The sequence below is a fragment of the Meriones unguiculatus genome, chromosome X (genome assembly GCF_030254825.1).
Source record: "Meriones unguiculatus strain TT.TT164.6M chromosome X, Bangor_MerUng_6.1, whole genome shotgun sequence".
Taxonomy (NCBI): domain Eukaryota; kingdom Metazoa; phylum Chordata; class Mammalia; order Rodentia; family Muridae; genus Meriones; species Meriones unguiculatus.
Genome location: NC_083369.1, coordinates 137,743,064 through 137,762,201, shown reverse-complemented (window position 1 = coordinate 137,762,201; position 19,138 = coordinate 137,743,064). Strand labels below are relative to the sequence as shown.

The following is a 19,138-nucleotide window of genomic DNA, read 5'->3' as shown; positions in this document are numbered from 1 at the left end:
AGAAAGACTGAGGAAGACACTTGACATTGACTTGTGGTGTCCAAATGCACATGCACACACAAACACACAAAAGGACAACTCTAAAAGTACACAAACTATAAAAAAGCACAAGGAAGGGGCTGGAGAGACGGGTCAGTGGTTAAGGGCACTGGCTGTTCTTCCAGAGGACCAGATTCAATTTTCAGCACTCACATTGTGGTTCACAACTGTCTGTATCTCCTGTCCCAGGGAATTGGAAGCCTTTTTCTAAGCCTCCTATAGGCATGGTGCACAGACATATATGTGTGCAGACAAAACACCTCTACACACAAAATAGAAATACAGGAAAAAATAAAAAAGAAACATGAAGAAATGAGAACTATAGAAATTAGGATAGTCAGCCAGGTGTGGTGGCACACACCTTTAATCCCAGTGTTCCGGGAGGCAGAGGCAGGCAGACTGATGCAAATTTGAGGCCAGCCTGGTCTACAAAGCAAGTCTAGGACAGCCAAGGCTACACAGAAAAACCCTGCCTCAAAAAGCAAAAAAAAAAAAAGAAAGGAAGGAAGGAAGGAAGGAAGGAAGGAAAGAAAGAAAGAAAGAAAGAAAGAAAGAAAGAAAGAAAGAAAGAAAGAAAGAAAGAAAGAAAGAAAGAAAGAGCTGTGCAGGGGATTCTAGGGGGTAATTAGGAACATCTATTTCTTTTATATGGGGAATATTGTGTATGCTCATGCAAAGGGTAAAGGTGTCCTCTTCCATCACTTATCATTTGATTTTTAATTTAATTTTAGTTATTAAAATTGTTTTAGGATAGGTGCAGTGGGGTAGCACACACACTTTTTTTTTTTTTTTTTTTTTTACTTGTGTTGGTTTGGGTATGTGTATACATGTGGTGAGAAACCAAAAAGTTGAAAATTGTTTTAGGGGGTATTAGCTCGGGGTTTGGAGCACAGGCCTGAGTGAAGGCCAACCAGGTAGAGACATGTCCAGCCATCTGGGAAAAGGAACTAGGTTTACTGCATTTTTCCCTGCCCACTAGAGATACAGTTGCTAGGAAAGAGGCCCAGATGGCCAGGCCAGAACTGTTTGTGGTCTTGGTGCCTAAAGTGGACCAATCATTTCAAAAGTCAATTTCCTTTACTCAATCATGCAACACCAAGGCATGTAACTCCCTGCTTTCATTTTTTTTCCCCTCCTTAAAAACCTTGTTCCCCTAGACCACAGGGCCACATTCCTCTCCTGCTTCCACAGGAAGTTTTTGACCTGGGCTCAAGCATGTATACAATAAACCCTCATGTATTTGCAGTGGAGCCGATTTCTTTGGGGGTCTTTGGGAGTCTCATGAACTGGGCATAAGAGCGGACATATGCATGCCATAGCACATATGGAGGCCAGAAGACAACTTCAAGGTCTATCTTTTGAAAATTTCTTTTTTTAAGAGTTATTTATTAGGTACACAGAATCCTGCCTACACGCAGAAAGAGGACACCAGATCTCATTATAGATGGTGGTGAGCCACCATGTGGTTGATGGGAATTGAACTAAGGACCTCTGGAAGAAAAGACAGTGCTTTTAACCCCCAAGCCATCTCAACAGCTCCGACGGTCTATGTGTCCCAGAAATTAACTGAAGTCATTAGGTTTAGCAGCAAGTACCCTAAACCTGCTGAGCCACCCAACCAACCACTTTATTTTATGTTTTAATGTGTGTGTTAGTATGTATATTATGTGTTGTATGTGTGAGTGTGGCCACTGCAAATATTTGGAGGTCGAAGGGCAGCTTATGGGTATTGGTTCATTCTTTGCACTATGGGTTTCAGGGAATGGACTCAGGTCATCAGGCTTGTTCAGCAAGTGTGTTTACCCTCTGGTCCACCTAGCCAGCCCAATCAACCACGTGTGTGTGTGTGTGTGTGTGTGTGTGTGTGTGTAGGGGGTCCATGACTGTGGCTATGCCTGGCTATTTGAGCTCAGGGCCACTTGCTTTAACAGCAAATAACAAAGGCTTTTACCCACTGAACCACTTCCCCAACCCTCTTTTCTTTGCTTTTATTTTTTTAAAGCCAGTATCATACTTAGTTTTACTTGTTAACCTGACATACCTCAAAGTAGGAACCCTCAATTCAAGAATTGTCTCCATCAGGTTGGCCTCTGGGCATGTTGGTAAGGCATTTGCTTAATTGCTAATTGGTGTAGGAAGGCCTAGTCCACTGTGGATGGTGTCATCCCTAGACAAATAGGTCAGAGCTGTATAAGAAAGGTATTGTGACTGTGCCCCAGTTCTTCCCTCTTGAAGTAAGAAAGTATTTAACTTAATTTTGATCTTTGCAGGAGCTCACAGCTGAAAGATTTTGAACTTTTAAAAGATTTTGGATTTTTAAAGAGATTAGATATTTTAAAGAGACTGATCTATGTTTGAATTTGCAAGGACTGTGGGACTTTTAGTTATTTATGTTTTGGCCGGGTCAGGCAGTGGTGGTGTTATTCCCAGATCTTAAGGTCCCCAAAGACCACCAGGAGCTGACCATGTATGCAAGAGCAAAGAGCTTTATTCGGGGTTAAGCTTGGTTTCTCCACTGTCACCAGCACAGTGGATCAGAGAGGAGAGCCCTGAGCAGCTGCACGGTAGGTATTTTTATTGGGGTTTGAGGAAGGACCGGGAATTTCTGGCTTAAACAGTTACAAGATTGGGTGACATTCAGCAAGGGCAAGCTTGTTACAAAGTGACCTTAGGAATATTAGGTAATTTCTGTGCCATGAAATGTTCTACTGCAAGGTGGGTGGGCTGCCCAGCACAAATGCCCTACCTACCCTGAGATAAGATACTTTCCCTTCTTGCAGTTATCCTCAGGCTGTTCCTTAGGTAGGGAATATTAGGGCCTTATTTCTGGAATTTGTGACCTATAGACTAGTTCCTAGTGACTTTTGGGTGACTTGTTTAGGCCTAGTTTCTGGTGACTTTTGGGCGACCTTGTTTAGGGCTAGTTCCTGGTGAACTTTGTAGGTGTCAGGCCTGGTTCGCTCATTGGTGGACACCTTTAATCCTAGCACTTGAAAAGCAGAGGCAGATGGATCTCTGAGTTCTTGGGATCTCTGGTCTACAGAGTTCCAAAACAGCCAGAGCTGTTGCACAGAGAAGAACCAAAACGAAAAGTTATTTATGTTTTATATTGTGATAGTAATATTACTATTTCATCTTGGGGATAAATGAGAAAGAAAAGATTCCAATTGAACATTGATATGTTTGCGTACCAGGTTGACAAGGGGCCAGTTGTACTGGCTAGTTTTATGTCAACTTGACACAAGCTAGAGTCATCAGAGAGGAGAGAGCCTTGGCTGAGAAAATGCCTCCCTAAGATCTGGCTGTAAGGCATTTTCTTAGTTAGTGATTCATGGGGAATGGTCTAGATCATTAGAGATGGGGCCACCCCAGGCTGGTGGCCCTGGGTTCCATAGGAAAGCAGGCTGAACAAGCCATGGGGAGCAAGCTATGGGGAGTAAGCTATGTGGAGAAAGCCAGTAAGCAGCATCTCTGTGGGTCCTCTCCATCTGTTCCTGTCTCCTGTGTTCTGCCCAGTTTGTGAGACCCCCAAAGACCACTAGGAATCAACTTGCTGCAAATACATGAGGGTTCATTGTATACATGTTCGAACATGGGTTGAAAACTTCCTGTGGAAGCAGGAGAGGAATGCAGCCCCATGGTCTAAGGGAACAAGGTTTTAAAAGGGCAAAACCTCAAGCAGGGACTTACATGCTTTGCCATTACATGATTGGGTAAGGGAAATTGACTTTTGAAATGATTGGTTTACTTTAGGCGCCAAGACTATACACCATTCTGGCCTGGCCATCTGGGCTGGTTTCCTAGCAACTGTATCTCTAGTGGATTGGGAAAGAATTTGGTAAAGCTAGTTCCTTTCCCCAGGTGGCTGGACATATCTCCATTTGCTGGCCTTTGTTCAGGCTTATAAACCAATACCCACTAACTTTTAATTCTTTGGTCTCTTATCCTACCCTTCTTGAGTTCTTGCCCTCGTTGCTTTTGATGAGCTATTATTTTGCTTTTGTTTTCTTTTGTACAGATTTTCTCTGTAGCCCTGGCTGTCCTGGAACTTGCTCTATAGATCAGGCTAGCTGCAAACTCAGAAATCTCCCAAGTGCAGCATTAAAAGGTGAGCCAACACCTTTTAATGTGTTAATATGGAACTGTGACTGAATAAACCCTTTCCTCCCCAAGTTGTTTTTGGTCATGGCATTTCATCACAGCAATAGTGATCCTAACTAAGACAGCCGTATTCTTCCATTGGTTTCTGTTTCAAGATCCTGCCCTGTGTTCCTGCTTTGGCTGACTTTGATGATGGATTGTAAACCTACAAGCCAAATAAACACTTTCCTCCTCCAAATTGCTTTTTTTTTTTTTAAAATCACAGCAACAGAGACGCAAACAGGCAGAGTTTCATGGTAGCCCAGGTACTATGTAGCCCAGGCCTGGGACTTACTATGTCTCCATCAAAGACCATGAACTTTGGATTTTCCTGCTCCTGTTTCCCAAGTATTGGGATTACAGGTATGTTCCACCACAATCTGTATATATTGCTTGGGATGGCACTCAGAGTTTCCTGAATGTTAGGCAAATATTCTATCAAGTAATCTACATCCCTAGTCCAACATTCTGTTTTGTGATCTTTGTTGTGACTGCCAGGGTATGTCCTTTTTTATTCTTTGTTTATTTTAATTTTTTTAGATTTATGTTATTCATGAGAGCTTTGCCTGCAAGTATGTCTGTGTACCACTGAAAGGACCAGGCCTGACACCTCTCCCCAAAGGTCATCAGTTTCAGGAACCAAGCCATAAAATTCCCTACCCAAGGAAAAGCCAGAGGATGAGCACAAGAATGGGAAGGTATCTTATCTCAGAATAGGGCATCTGTGCTGGAAAGCCCACAGACCTAACATTCCTGAAGCCTATAGACAGCTTGCTCAATGTTAGTTAGCCAACCACTCTGTAACAAGCTTGGCCTTGCTGAATATCATCCGATTGTGTAACTGCTAAACTGGGAATTCTGGGATCTTTCTCAAACCTCAAATAAAAATGCCACCATATAGCTGCTCAGGGCTCTCCTCTCTGATCCACTGTTTTGGTGATGATGGAGAGACCAAGCTTAAGCCCGAATAAAGCTCTTTGCCCTTGCATACATGGTCTGGCTCCTGGTGGTCTTTGGGACCTTAAGATCTGGACACAACACCACACGCCTGCTGCCCGAGGAAGTAGTGAGCCTCCATGTGGATGCTGTGTCCTTCACCTGAACAAGTGCTCTTAAGCATTGAAGCAATTCCCCAGCCCTGCTTTTTCATTCTTAGGAACTCAGGATCTAGCTTAGAGGTAGAGCGGTTGCCAAGCATGTGCAAGGTCATGGCTTTGAACTCTAGCACAGAAAACATGCAAAATAGTGTTGAGCTAGTTTATACAATTTTTTTTTTGGTTTTTTTGAGACAGGGTTTCTCTGTATAGCCCTGCCTCTCCTCAACTCACTTTGTAGACCAGGCTGGCCTCATATTCACAGAGATCCACCTGCCTCTACCTCTCCGAGTACTGGTATTACAGACATGTGCCACTGTTCCTGACTATAATTTTTATTTTTAAAATTTATATTTATGGGGGCTGGAGTGATGGCTCAGAGGTTAAGAGCACTGACTGTTCTTCCAAAGGCTCTGAGTTCAATTCCTAGCAACCACGTGGTGGCTCACAAAGATCTATAATAAAATCTGATGCCCTCTTCTGGTGAGCAGGTGTTGATGCAGGCAGAGCACTGTATATATAATAAATAAACAAATCTTTTAAAAAATTATATTTATGTGTATGTGTGTGCCATGAGTGCTGTGTGCATGCAGTGCTGATGGATGCAAGAAGGGGGCATCAGATTTTCTGGAACAGGCATTACAGACAGTTTTGAGCTGCTGATGTGGGTACTAGGAACTGAACCTAGGTCCTCTGCAAGACCAGATCCATTTTTTCACACCCAGAGTGTCCACTTCAAAAAAAAAAAGTATTTAAACAAAATCAGTCTGCTTGTTCCACACATCCGTTCTTCCCATTCCTATGCAAAGGTCACTATTTTTTTCATTTTCAGTTGTTTTGTGTCTATGGGTATTTTGCCTGCATGTATTTCTGTGAAACACAGTTCTGCTCTGCCCAAGGAGCTCAGAAAAAAGTATCAGTTCCCCTGTGAGCTGCCATGTGGGTGTTTTGAACCCATTCCTCTACAAGACCAGCCAGTGATCTTAAGTAACTGCTGAGCCATCTCTCCAGCCCTTATTTTCATTTCTTTCAAGGTAGTCATCTCTGCTTGCCACTACATTATACAAAGAGGCTTGTTTATAGGTTGTTATTATTTTTCTATTTGAGATAGGATTTCATACAGCCAATGGCAGCCTCAAACTCAACTATGTAGAGAAGGATGACCATAAACATTTACCTTTCCTGCTTCTGTCTCCCCAGTACTGGGATTATAGGTGTTTACCACCAAGCCCAGCAAAACATACTGATCTACATTGTTTCTTTACTCTCTCTGAATTGAACTTTGGGCTTTATGCATACTACATAAGCACTCTCCCACTAAAACATATACCAGCTTTTTTTGTTGTTGTTGTTTTGACAAGGTCTTGATATATAGCCCAGACTAAGCTGGAATACATATCTTTTTGTCTCAGCCTTCTGAGCGCTACTATATCAGTGATCTAGTAGCCCTTTAAACCTTGTTTTGGGTAGCAGTATTGGGAACACATGTCGCCAACAGCATTGACAGCCTCTCCTCAGCTCTGAAGTGGATGTGGAACTCCACAGCTCCAATACTCAGTTGACCCCCAATCAACATGAAGCAGGAGGAAGCTGAGGATCTGAGCCAAAAGCAGTCTGCATACCAGCACCCCCTGAATAATGAGAGTCAACACCAATCTTCTATACCCCTTCATCTTTCAGAAGCAGAGGCCTTGCCAGTCTCGGCTCACAGTTGAATCTCACTGGTGTCTTCCACAAATGTGTCAACAGTGCCTGGTTCCAGTTTCCCAACACTGTCTCCCACCACAACCACTTTTACACATGGAATGCTACCTGTACTTGCCTTGCCTTCTTATGAGGCTTGGGCTATGCCCCCTACATGGGTTGGAGGTTGAACCCCAGCAACTCTTAAGACATTCATATACCCCTGCTTGAGTCCAAGGTATTTCAGCCTTTAAAATCTCAAGATTCACTTGTCAGCCAATCAGATTACCAAAAAATCTCCATCCTACCTAAGCAGCCCATAACAGACTAAAGAGAACTCGAGGATCCAAGGAGGGGCAACCACAGTTTCAAAGGAACACCGGTACCAGTATGACAACTGTAGATACACTGATACCAAGCAAACATTCCAACCTTCCTGGACACCAACTTCCAATCTACAGGTAAGAACCCCTACAAAGGCTTTGGGCAAGATATATGTGCTCGCATATTAGATGCCAATTATGTAGATGTCATGAGTATAACAAACATTTTATGGGACTGTACTATTATTTCTTGAAACATCAGAAGACACATCAGGAGTGCCAGGATCCCTATAATCTCAGACTAACAGTGGACCCAAAGATTGGTCCTCTTGCTTCTGGTCAAGGGCATTATAAGGGTTGTTCTTTCTCACTAACCCAAGATCCTCCTGCCTCTGGACTAGCTCATCTCTTTTGTAGGAAATGGAGTTAGAGTTAAATGGAGACAGGAAAATTAGGAAGGCTTGATAAAGCCTAGATGAAGCTCTGGCCTCCATCATGGATTCCTTATAAGTAATGTCTCCAAGTATCTTGCTTCTCCAGAACCAACCACTTCTGTCATTTAGCCAGCTGAGAAGATGGAGAACTGAGACAAAGGGCTTTCCTAAAAAGCTCTGACCTAGTGTCACTCCCCAGATTCAAATCCAGCTCCACAGAATCCATATTCTTGACCTGAACTTCCACATTTTCTGGAGCTAGGTTATGTACAAAATCAGGAAAGTATCGCTTACTACCAATATGTTCTTGGAAAAGGGCGTTGAATACCTTGTTTTATTTCTTCCTCTGGAAAAAAGTTAAAAAAAAAACAAACAATGCTGGCCTGTTTAGGACATGTTATATGTGCCATCAGAACGTCCCTGGCAGTGACTATCAACATGTCCGGAGTTCCTGTCTCTTCCCACCAGACTTCGATAGAATGCTCTACCACAGGACGTAATATCTGCATTCCTTGTAGTCCCAGCAACCAAGCCTTGCGGGGGCGCTAACTGCCATGGGGTAAAAACTTGATCAATGGCAAATGGGAGTTAGAGAGCTAGGCTGAAAGCTTCTGCCTCCTCTCTCTCTCTCATGAAGTAGTAGATGACATTCTCCCCCAAACCACGGCCTGTAGAGAGACCTTCGTCAGGTCTGTGGTGAACAGTAACCAGTTAACATACGTAGCTACCTCTTCAAGGCTACTCGTGAGGCAGTGGCCAGCTGGAAATGTGCACCTTGCACTTCCCTGATCTAATTGTATCATCTTATTCCTATACCTTGGCTCTTAATCTCCCAGATAAAGTATCGATGCTTATTTACATTCTTATCATATTGGAGTGTGTGACTACATGTGTAGTTGTGGACACGTTTGTGCTACGGTGTACGTGTAGAGGTCCGAGGACGATTTGCTAGAGCCAGTTCTCTCCTTCCACCAAATGGGTCCCGAGGACTGAGCTCTGTATGTGAGCATGTGGATGCAGCGCTTGTGGAGCCAGAAGATGATGTTTGATCACACAGAGCTAGAGTTACAGGTGGCTGGGTGCGGGGGACTGAGCTCTGCAAGAGCAGCAAACTCTATCTCCAGCTCCAAGTGTGTGTGTGTGAGTGTGTGTGCTGGCCTGGAAGTCACACTGATCCTCCTGTTTCGACTCCTGCTTGTGGGATTTTGGACATACACAAAGATAAGCGTAAACATATTTTATTGCACTTAGTTATTTTGTACATGTGTAAATATGGGGACAGGTGTGCGCCAGAGCACACATGTAGAGGTCAGAGGACAGCTTGTGAAAGTCAATTCTCTTCTTTCACCATATGAGTCCCAGGGATTGAATTCAGATCTTCAGCCTTGCCCACTAAACCATATTAGCACCCCTTTATTTCTTTTCCTTCCTTCTTTCTTTCTTTCTTTCTTTCTTTCTTTCTTTCTTTCTTTCTTTCTTTCTTCCCTTCCTTCCTTTCTTCCTTCCATTCTTTTCTTCCTTTTTCCTTTTCCTTTTTTTGAGAAAAGGTCTCCCTATATCTATAACTCATTCTGTAGACCAGACTGGTCTCAGATTCTTAAAGATCTACCTGCCTCTGCCTCCTGAATGCTAGGATTAAAGGTGTGTGTACCATATCAGGCTTGTGGCCCCTCTCTCATTGGTTTAGATGTGCTCTCATCATGAAGCCCTGACACTCCCTATGTGGGCCAGGCTGGCATTGAACTTGTGGTAATCCTTCTGTATCTGTCTCAGGGTGCTGGGATTACAGTCCTGAGCCATTAATACCTAGCTGGAACAAAACATTTTCTTCTTTTTTATTGAGCTAGGAATTAAATTCAGGGCCTTGGTCATTCTGGGCAGGCAAGGACTCTACCATTGAGCTACAATCCTAGCAAGTGCAGACACTTTTGAAAATATAGATAAAAATGAAGTTTTTCTATAAAAGGCATTATAATTGCTGTTTAAACCGTGAACAAGCTGTTTTTGTTTGAGTTTGGTTTTGTTGCTGCTGTTTTTGTTTTTACCATGCTGGGGAACTGAGGTTCTAGTGGTTTTATTATATATATATTTTTAAATTTAATGTGTGTGTAAGATATCCTCTGACCTCCAGACATGTGCCATGATACTTGTTCACCCCATACATAGGAAAGGATTTTAAAAACTATTTAATTTTATCTGTTATATTCTTGAGTGTACGAAGGTACACCATGCACATGAGGAACCCATAGAGGTCAGAAGAGACACCGGATCTCCTAAAGCTGGAGTTATAGACAGTTGTGAGCTGCTATGTGGGTGCTGGGAACAGAACCTGGCTCTTCGACAAGAGCATAGGGTGCTCTTAACCGGTGCCATGAATATTAATAAATGTAAATGTGAAGCGAACTTCCTGCTTTATCCTCCCGAGGGCTGGGATTAAAGGCCTGGACTTCTGTTTTGGTGTTGGAGATTAAGCCCAGCGCTTTCTGCAGGTTTAGCACTAATTAGGCCATTTAGCTACATCCAAAGATTTGCCGTTTTAAGCAGTTAATACAATTGTTTATGTCACATCACTCTCAAGGTGGCACAGGCCTTTAATCACAGCACTTGGGCAGCAGAGGCAAGGCAGACCCTCCGAATTTGGTCTAAATAGTGAGTTCCAGGGCATCCAGGGTCACACAGATACCTTGTATTTAAACAAAAATCACACTTTGATTATTTTCCAGAAAGATTCTGTACTGGGCTTTTTTCTGGTAGGCCAGCCTCAGCCATACCGTAGCAGCAGCTTTAATGGAAAAGGCAATGACTCAGCTCTCTATTTATATAATCACAGCACAACAGGCAACTGAGTTGTAAATGAAAAAACTGTAGGTTTCCTTTAACATATGCTTTGGAAGAATGAAACTTTAGACATTTTACTGGGAAGTGCTACAAGAGTCAACTCAGTTTCCCTTCGCCTTCAGTGGGCCTGGAGGAGGCCCTCACCCTGGCAATTGTGTTTCCAGAGTTCTTTGACTATTCCCAACCCCTTCAGGTCTTACAGATCATTTGTGTCAAAGGTTTCCCGGGGCAAAAGACAAGTTTGAGCTGGAACGGTTTATGAAAAGCGGCAGTCACTGCTTTCCTCATTTTAGGTAACTAGTAACTTCTCTTGATTTCCTAATTCTCTATGCTCCAGATCTCCCCTTTTTTTCATGCACTATATAATTTTTTTAAAAGTACCGTTTGGGGCTGGAGAGATGGATAGGTGGTTAAGAACACTGGTTATTCTTCCAGAGGACCTGGGTTCAAGTCCCAGTCACCCACATGGCAGCTCACAATTGTCTGTCACTCCAAGATCTGACACCTGCACACAGGCAAAATACCAGTGTACATAAAATAAAAATAAACAACAGCAAAACCCAACCAACCAACCAACCAACCAAGCAAAAAAAAAAAAAAAAAAAAAAAAGTATACTTTTAAGGCCATCACTCAGGCAGAAGAAGCAGGCCTGGTCTCCATACCAAGTTCCATACTAGCCAGGGCTACATAGTCATGCCTTGTCTCAAAGAGGAAAGAAAAGGCAGATGGGGTAGGGTAGTGGCAGGTTGTACTGGGAATTGAACTCAGGGCAAGTCCCAGACTCTTTTTTAAAATGTACTTTTTAAGCTGGTTGTGGTAGGGCACGTATTTAATCCCAGCACTTGAGAGTCAGAGACAGGTAGAACTCTGTGAGTTTGAGGCCAGCCTGGTCTACAGAGTAAGTTCCAGGATAGTCAGAGCTACGAAGAGAAACCCTGTCTTGAAAAACAAAAAAGCAAACAAAAATTATTTTTAGGGTCTAGAGAGATGATACAGTGGTTAAGACCATTATTTGCTCTTGCAGAGAGAAGACTGGAGTTCAGGTCCCAGAACCTATACCAGGTAGCTCACAACTGGCTGCAAGTCCAGCTCAAGGGGACCTGGTGCCCTTTTCTGGTCTCTGCACATAATATACTCACATGCACAAATTGATATAGAGACATACAAATAAAAAATAAAAAATAAAAAATTTACTTAAAAAAATATGGGCTGCTTCATAATTGTATGCTATTCTTGTGCAGGGACCATGCTGATAGTCTCTGTATTGTTCCAGTTTTTCGTTTATGTGCTGTTAAAGCAAGCGCTCCTAAGTTTTGTTTTTAGACAGTATGGGCTAAGTTGTCCTGGTTGGTTTTGAACTCCTTATGTAGCCCAACCTGCCTTTGAATGTGTGATCTCCTTGCCTATGCCTTCCAAATTTCTGGCACTGCAGCTGTGTACTACCTGGCAGGGTACTGAATGCTTTTTCACAGTAGCTGTTCCACTTAGTTTTTCACTAACCACACGGCTTAGTTTTGCATGCATTTCAAGTTTGTATACGTGATGTCATTCTGCTTTTCAAGTCCTACTTCTCATGGGTGTGCATGTGTATGTGTGTGTGTGTGTGTGTGTGTGTTTGAGAGACGGTTTCACCATGCCCCTCTGACTATCTTGGGACTCTCACTATGTAGACCAGGCTAGCTTTGTGCTTATAGAAATGCACCATGACTCCTGGCATAATTTCTTTTAAAAAAATAGGGCTTTAGTGATACTTGCAATCTCAGAACTTGGGAGACATAGGCAGGAGGATCACAAGTTCAAAGACAGCCTGGGCTACACAGAGTTTTTTTGAGGCCAGGTTGGGCTGTAGGAGACTCTGTCTTAAAGCAAAATCAAACAATATCGTGTGTATGTTTAGACAGTCTTTCTGCAGTTCAAGTCGGCCAGGAATGATGTACTCTAGGGTGGCCTCCAATTTGAGGCAACTCTCCTGCTTCAGCCTACTGAGTCCCAGGATTACAGGCACGCTCCACCGTGCCTGGCTCTGCCTAGCGGCATGTTTGTGGGACTCGAGCCTGTTGCCATCACTGTACGAAGCTGTTTGCCCTTACTTTTGGCATCCCACTGTACAGTCACAGTGTAATTATGATTCTGTTCTACTGATGATGGACTTTGGGTTTGGGGAGAGACTGAGGTAATTGCAACACCACTATTGTGAGCAAGGTTACCTCTACCATCTAGTATATCTAGCACAAAACAGATTTGTCTTTTACTTTGCTAAGTATTTTCTTAGTTGATTACAGTGTTTTACACCCCCGGAGAGAGAAACTGTTGGTCCAAGAGAGGTAGTCAACTTTCTATTTAAAGAGTTCCAGTATTGACTTTCCCAGAAGAGAAATCCCCCAATCTCTATTATCACCAGAAGAGGAGCAAACGTTCTTTTCATTTCACATACTGAGTAACTTAAAAAAGTAAAATAAAATCAGCATTCATTATGTGGTGTGCTTGTGGAGGGCAGAGTGACAATTTGTGAAGTCTGTTCTTTCCTTCTACCATGTGTGGGTCCTGGTAATTGAACTCAGGTTGTCAGTCTTGGTGGCAGGTGCCTTTATCTTCTGAGCCATCTTTTTGGCCCACTTAGTAACTTTTGCTATTTTTAGACCTGTATTTTTGACAGTGGTGGGTGTGGAATCCGTTACTTACAATATTTGCATACAATGGTATGGCTGAGTCACTCACTACTTGTTCAAATCACTGTTCTGGGATAGGACTAATGGCTACTTTCCAGTTTATTTTATAACTGAAGTGATGCTTGTTCTAATAGTGGAAATGCTACGTGAAATGTTCTGTACATTTCACTTTTCCATCTACGTTACTTCCCGGCCCTTGGAGTCATTTAACAGTTTTACTTCCCCCACTATAATAGGTGTGTGTGTGTGTGTGTGTGTGTGTGTGTGTGTGTGTGTGTATGTGTGTGTGTAGGGAATGGGGAGGTGCGCATTCCTGTTGAGTCTAGAATTCAACCTCAGGTGTCATTCCCCAGGCAACTTTCATTCACTTTGTTATCTGAGACAGGTTCTCTCATGTATTTGGAGCTGGCAAGGCTAGGCGAGGCTGCTGGCCGGTGAACCCCAAGGATCCTTCTGTCTTCATTTCCACAACAGTGATGTTAAGATAGTGTGCTATCATGCCCAGCTTTTTTGCTGTGTGTGTGTGTGTGTGTGTGTGTGTGTGTGTGTGTGTGTGTGTGTGTGTTTGTTTTGTTTTTGTGACAGGGCCTTATTATGTAGCCCTAGCTAGTATGGAACTCACTAAATAGTCCAGACTAATCTTAAACTCATAGAGACCTCCCTGTCTCTACCTCCTGAATGATAGCACTAAAGGTGTGTGCCACTATACTGAGTTTATACCCAGCTTTTTTATGTGGGTTCTGGGGATTAAGTTCAGGTCCTCATGTTTGTTCAATGGATAGTTTTGGGTCCTCTTTCTTTCTTCTTTCTCTCTCTTTTTTCCTTCCTTCTTTCCTTCTTCTTTCTCTTTCTTTCTTTCTTTCTTTCTTTCTTTCTTTCTTTCTTTCTTTCTTTCTTTTTTTCTTTCTTTCTCCTTCCTTCCTTCCTTCCTTCCTTCCTTCCTTCCTTCCTTCCTTCCTTCCTTCCTTCCTTCCTTCCCTCCCTCCCTCCCTCCCTCCCTCCCTCCCTCCCTCCCTCTTTCCTTCCTTCCTTCCTTCCTTCCTTCCTTCCTTCCTTCCTTCCTTCCTTCCTTCCTTCCTTTCTCTTCTTGAGAAAGGGTCTCTCTATGTGGCTCTGGCTGTCTACAAATTCTTTATGTACAGGAGGCTGGCCTGGAGCTCACAGAGATCTGCCTGCTTCTGCCTTCTGAGTCCTAGGGGATCTTTAATTTGAAAAATAAATTTGAACAGGCTCTCCTGTGGCCCAGTCTGTCTCAACCTTCCAAGTTCAGGGCTTATAGGCATGTGCCACCACACCCTGCTTGTATGATACTGGGTATCAAACCTAGACTTCGTACTTGCTAAGCTAGCACTCTACCAACTAAGCTACATCTCCAGCTCTGTCTCTCCTAACCTTTTTAAATTTTTCTTAGGCAGGGTTTCATTGTGTAAGGCAGGTTGTTTTGTAACTGGTTTTCCTCCTACCTTAAAGGTTAGGGTTTCTATTGGTATTGGTACCATAACCAAGGCAACTTTTATTGTTTTGAGACAGGGTTTCTCTGTATAGCCTTGGCTATCCTGGACTTGCTTTGTAGACCAGGCTAACCTCAAAAGAAGAGCAACCCACCTGCCTCTGCCTTCCTGAGTACCGGGATTAAAGGCTTGTGCTACCACTCACCAAATCTACAGCAACTCTTGTAAAGGAAAACATTTAATTGGGGTTCATTTAGTCCCTTATCATTTTGGTGGGAAGTATGGTAGCATGCAGGCAGGCATGGTGCTAGAGAAGCAGCTGAGAGTTTTACATCTAGATCTCCAGGCAGCAGGAAGAGTGACAGCAGGCCTGGCTTGAGCATCTGAGACTTCAAAGCCCAACCCCAGTGACACACCTCCTCCAACAAGGCTACACCTCTTAATAGCTCCACTCCCCCTGGGGCCATTTTCATTCAAGCCATCACACTAAAGTGCTAGGTTATTTATAGGCACTTTCTACCTCAGCTAGACTTCTGTGTTTTCCTCATCATGCCTACCCTTATCGAAAGTAGAGATGGCTCACTGGTTAACAGTACTTGCTGCTCTTACAGAGGACTGAGGTTTGGTTCCCAGCACCCACATGGTGAAGCTAATAACCATCAGTAACTCCAGGTCCTGAGAACCTAGTGCCCTCTTCTGACTTTCTTGGACTCCAGGCATACATGTGGTGCAGATATACATGTAGGCAAAACACTCACATAAAACTGCATTTCAGGCAAGCCTGGACTAAAGAGTTAAATCCTGTCTTAAAGGAAAAAAAAAACGTGTTTCTTTTAAAAGAGTCAAAATGATACATGTAGTTATCTTTAGAAGTGAAATTACGCAAAGCATTTAAAACAGAGATCCTGTAACCTGCCTTCCCTGGAATTCCCAGTTCCTTGGAGCCATTTCAACCCTTAGCTTCTGTGTTTCACAGTACTCAAGCTTTGGCTTCCCCCTTTAGATTGCAGCAGAGTCAGCAAGTTGTCTACTTCAACTTCATGTAGCTGTTAAAGTGTGCGAACAGAAACAGTGTGCCTCCAAGCTTCCTGAACCTTCCCAAGCTACAGAAGCACAGAAAATCTTGCCCGCTGCATCTGGTTCTGTTTGTATCATTGGGCTTATACCTTCTCTTCTTCCTTTACTGCCTTATGCTGGGGGGTTTAAGTGGAGACAAATACATACACTTGTTATGTTTAGGAGTAGAGAGCCTGCCTGGCACGCACAAGGCTTTGGGTATGGTTTCCTAATAATGGTAGTACAAAACCATCCTCTCCTTTAAAAAAATGGAACTATGTGTATGTTTGCGTTAGTCATTCCTACATGGGTGACAGAGGCCAGAAGGTGGTGTTGGATTTCCTGGAACTAGACTTCCAGGTGGTTGTGAGATACCCAGCTTGGGTGCTGGGAACCAAACTTAGGTTCTCTGGAAGAGCAGCAAATGTTCTGAACTGCTGAGCCTTCTCTCCAGTGCTCCCCCATTTTTTGTTTCTTGGGTTCTGAGTCTAATCTTTAATGGCTGAGCCATCTGTCCAGCCCTACCCCCTTCAAACATGTATTTTTTTTGGGGGGGAGGGGGAATCTAAAGTCGGGTCGTTTCATTGCTCTTCTGCTTTTTGTTTTTTAAAGATTTATTATATATACATTGTTCTATCTGCATGTCAGGAGAGGGCACCAGATTATAGATGCTTGTGAGTGCCATATGGTTGCTAGGAATTGAACTCAGGACCTCTGGAAGAGCAGCCAGTGCTTTTAATCTCTTAGCCATTTCTCCTGCCTTTGGTTTTGTTTTTTAAGACAGGATTTCTCTGTGTAACAGAGCCCTACATATCTTAGAGCTCAATTTGTAGACCAGGCTGGTCTTGAACTCTGTCTCCTGAGTCTGGGATTAAAAGTGTGAGCTACCCCTTCTTGGCTCCCTTTATTGCTCCACTGAATCATCTTTCGCCCCAACAAAGTCACTTTGAAAATAGAACCAAGTATGTACGGGGGGAACCAGAGGGTACAGGAGGGGAGGGTTGGGAATGGATATGAAGAGACATTATGTACATATATGAAATCATTGAAGGAGAAAATATTCTAAAACAATAAAAAAATGCCATCCATTGTATGAAGTATTTTAGTGGTTCTGGGGATTGAATCCAACAGCTTGTATATGCTAGGTATCCTACTATTGATTTATATCCTTAGCCTGCAGAGGCCTTTTAAAATAGGCGCTTGTATGTGTTGAATGTATCTTAGGAACATGTAACTCAACCAATTTATTTGATTGATACTGGGGACATGGTATCCTGTCTAAGGGCATCTCTTGTCTTATCACTCAGGCCTCTTGATTCAAACCATGTTCTATCCTGGTTGCCCACAAGAATGATTTGTGGAATTTTTGACAGCATAGACCTCCATGACTATATATACACAGTGCCAGTTTCTTTGGCACTTCTTCAGAGGGCCCTGGAGGCTAATAGTACCTGACTCCCCAGTTTGTTTCTATTGTGCAGCCACCAAGCATGAGCACCTGCATCTAAATTCATTAACTTATTTCTATTTGGTAGTTTTGTCCCAGAACTCACTCTGTAGACCAAGCTGGCTGTGAACTCATAGAGATCCACCTGCTTCCCAAGTGCTGGGATGAAGGGTGTGTACCATCACCATAACTCTGTGTGCATGTTTGTGTGCGCCATAGCATGTGTCCAGAGTTCACTTCTGGGAGTCAGTTCTCTTATTTCACTACATTGGTTCCAGGGATCGAACTCAGGTCTTCGGCCTTGGAGAAAAGTGTCTTTACCCTCTGAGCCATCTCACCAGTCTCCACATAAACACACATAATTCTTTGTTTTGAGATAGACTCACTACATAGTCCAGGTTGGCCTGGAATTCATTAAGCAGAGCAGGCTTCCTTCAAACTTGGAGATCTGCCTGCCTCTGCCTCCTGCTAGAATTAAAGGTATGTACTACCATGTCCGAACTCAGTTAGGTCTTAAAAAACTGAAGGAAAAAAAAAGCTTAAAAAACAATTGTCAGGGGTTGGAGATTTAGCTCAGTGGTAGAGCACTTCTAGGCCTTGGGTTCGGTCCTCAGCTCTGGGGGAAAAATGACAGACAAACAAAACAACAAAAACAAAAACCTCAGGGTCTGGTGAGATGTGAGATAGCTCACTAGATAGAAGTGCAGTTTGATCCCTGGGACCCACATAAAGGTAAAAGGACAGAACTGAGTCCTGAAAGTTATTCTCTGATATCCATACTCGTAGCATGGCACTCACATACGTACAGTAAAAAAAAAAAAACAAAAAAAAAAACAAAAAAAAAACTCCAGAACCTCTCACATGCTAGGTAAGAGATCTATCACTGAGTTACTGAGTTATACCTCCAGGACAATAATATTTTTATCACAGAAAATCATCTGCTTATGGTGCCTCTTTAAACTCTGTACATGCAGATTTAATGGTTGCTGTGCCTCTTTTTTGTTTTTTAAATTTTAAAAGGTTTCCTCATTTTTATTTATTTGAAATTTTTATACTGTGTAATCATATTATCACCCCACTGTAATTTCTCCCAAATATACTATCCTTTCCCTTTGTACCCACATTTAATTTTTTTTTTTATTTTTTACAGTTCATTCACTTTGTATCCCAGCTGTGGCTCACCTCCCTAGTCCCCTTCCCTCCCTTTTCTCATCCCATGGCCCTCCCACAGTCCACTGATAGGGGAGGACCTCCTCCCCTTCTATCTGATCCTAGCCTATTAAGATCTCTTCAGGACTGTCTGAATTGTCTTTCTCTGTGGCCTGGCAAGGCTGGACCACTATCAGAGGAAGGTGATCAAAGAGCTAGCCACCGAGTTCATGTCAGAGACAGTCCCTATTCCCATTACTATGGAACCCACGTAAGACACTGAGCTGCTATGGGGTACATCTATGCAGGGGTTCTAGGTTATCTCCATGAATGGTCCGTGGTTGGAGTATTAGTCTCAGAAAAGACCCCTGGGTCCAGATATATTTGGCTCTATTGTTCTCCTTGTGGATCTCCTGTCCCCTCCAGGTCTTTCTATCTCTCCCATTCTTTCATAAGATTCCCTGCACTCTGCCCAAAATTTGGCTATGAGTCTCAGCATCTGCTTCAATACCCTGCTGGTATATACTCACTTATAAGTGGATATTAAGGCACATAATATAGGATAAACATACTAAAATCTTTTTGGTTTTTTGAGACAGGGTTTCTCTTGTAGACCAGGGTGGCCTTGAACTCATAGAGATCCACCTGACTCTGCCTCCCTGAGTGCTAGGATTAAGGGTGTGAGCCACCACGACCCAGCTGGGTGTTTTGACTATTAAGGTGGGCTTTCCTAGTTTAACTTTATTATTGGGTCAGTAAATATATATATAAAATATTGATTTTACAGAGAACTCAAGTTGAGCTTTCAGCACCT

The 19,138-nt window shown here is 43.0% G+C and overlaps 1 non-coding gene across 1 annotated transcript; it reads right to left on the bottom strand.

The window, feature by feature from the left end:
* Positions 1-11,750: 11,750 nt before the first annotated feature.
* Positions 11,751-11,852, bottom strand: LOC132650188 (U6 spliceosomal RNA). The gene has a single exon (XR_009588580.1). It is a non-coding gene; the product is annotated as a U6 spliceosomal RNA (small nuclear RNA).
* Between the last annotated feature and the right edge of the window lie 7,286 nt (positions 11,853-19,138).